This window comes from Camellia sinensis, chromosome 8 (genome assembly GCF_055761805.1).
Source record: "Camellia sinensis isolate YWXY chromosome 8, ASM5576180v1, whole genome shotgun sequence".
Lineage (NCBI taxonomy): Eukaryota > Viridiplantae > Streptophyta > Magnoliopsida > Ericales > Theaceae > Camellia > Camellia sinensis.
This window is the reverse complement of record NC_138968.1, coordinates 112,139,279-112,141,626: the sequence shown is the minus strand read 5'-3', so window position 1 is coordinate 112,141,626 and position 2,348 is coordinate 112,139,279.

Sequence of the window (2,348 nt, the reverse complement as noted above, 5' to 3'; positions counted from 1 at the left end):
ATGTGTAGATGAATTGAAATAAAAGGAAGTACAAGTAAGTTTATATCCTGATGGCTACATCTTTCCAAGTCATTACTTGGGTACAACAAAAGTGAGTTAAAATTAATACATAGAAAGCCTAAGTCTTGTACAAAAAAATAAAAATAAATAAATAAATCATTACATGAAAAAAATGAAAAAGAAGCTATAGGCTCCAAGTCCTCCTAAGTTATGTCCTTGGTAGAGGCATATCATCAGCACCTGAAAGATGTCTTCCACGTAAGGTGAGCTAAAGCCTAGTAAAGATACTTGAACACAACGTATGAAGCTAAACAAAGTCATAAGGTGAATACATATGCATGCCATTTGCCAAACATTACACTTTTCCATCTCAAAACAATGTAATACCACTGTTATCTATCAATTCATAAAAAAAAATATATACTTTTATATCAGAAAATAGGGCGGTAGATACAAACACTGGGAATCTCTAGATACATGTCTGCCAGTAGGCATAACAGGCACTACCAAAGTCATTTTACTGGTACTAACCAGCACCTAACCACGAAGGTTTCTAGACTTTCACCAAGGACACACAGGCCAACATAATAAATCACAACCATACCCCCTAACCATATTCACCAAGGTATACACCCTTTTTCTCAAAACAATACATTATCAATGTTTAAGTATAAAACAATGCTCAATGCAAGATGTATGAGTAATTATTTTTAATTAACCTAATCTTCATGTAATTTCTACAACAATCAAAACTATCATTCACCGATAGCCTAAAATGGATATCTCTACTTAATAGATTATTTTCCAACAACAGATATAATCTCATAAAATTCAAAACGAAAGCAATAATATATATATATATATATCCAACTCCACTCTCATCATCGGCAGATATATTCATCTTATCTTTTCAAACCCAACATCTTTTCTTTTTCTTTCATAAATCAAACATCTATGATTTTCCAATAAAACATCATTTACTTTAAAAATCACATTTAAGGAAAGGATTTCCAACATTTCAACACAATTCAACAATATTCACACTCCCAAAACCTTTCTCAAGAATTCATTTGAAAAACCCCTTTTTTACATTTCATAATCAAACCCTAGATTTAAACCCAAAATTCCCAAGTCACTAAACCTTTTTAAAGGACAAATAACCAGGCTAAGAATCATACGAAAGGTTAAAGGAATCGCTTCCTCAAGAGTAGAAGAAGAACAGAGCAAGAGTAGAAGTTTCACGAAACCGAAAACAAAATCTTCTCCGATTAAAACAAAGATTTCAACGAGCTCTACCTTTTTCTCCAAAACACTAGGGCGGTGAGATCAACGGATTAGGATGTATTTGAGGTATTTAGGTAAGAACTAGAGAGAAAGAGTGAAGGTTTAGAAGTGTTTCAGAAAGAGAGAGGGATGAAAAATGACTGAAAGAGGCTTCTCCCTGATTTGATATATACATAGACCGCTCAAGTGACCAAACCACTGCTCAAGCGTTAGAAACAAGAAAAGACATTGCTCGAGCAACCAAAACACTACTCGAGCGCACAATGACCCCCTCCCAGAAGTTCAGACTTGCAAAAGACCGCTCAAGCAAAGATCAGCCTACTCCTAGAAGTTTTATAAAGCTACAAAAATAATGAGAGATCTTAAAGATTGCTCAAGCGACCAAAGCACCACTCGAGTGAACAAGAAATGAAATGGACAACAACTATTTTGAAAAACTAACTCCCAACCTGTTACAAACATAACCAACAACTCTAAACAACCAAACTTAACTAACAATAAGATGACAAAGGTATAATAACAATTAAAGATACGAAACTCCAGATCTAAGAACATGAAAAGGGTCGGCTCTAAATTGGAATCATTATAATCTACCCCTTTAAGAAATTTCGTCCCTAAAATTTAAATTAAACCTCAATCACATATTATTTTAAATTGCAATGTTAACTCATATTAGAAATAGTGGTAAGACACAACCATTCAACCCATAAACACTACAATTTTAAATCTTCAAACATCGTAACATTCATATATTACAACGCAATGAAATTTAAATACAAAACTCAAACAATAACAAATAGGTCCGGATACTTCTTATGTACTTCTGCCTCGTGCTCCCAAGTCACCTCCTCAACACCATGGTGTCACCATAACGCCTTAACCAATGGAATAGTCTTCCATCTCAAGACTTAATCCCGAGTATCTAACACCTGAACCAGTCTCTCTTCATACGAGGCATCATCGTCTACCTCTAATTCAGTCAAATCCAACATGTGTGAAGGACTAGGTTCGTACCTCCGGAGCACACAAATATGAAACACATCATGCATCCCGAAAGTTGAGGC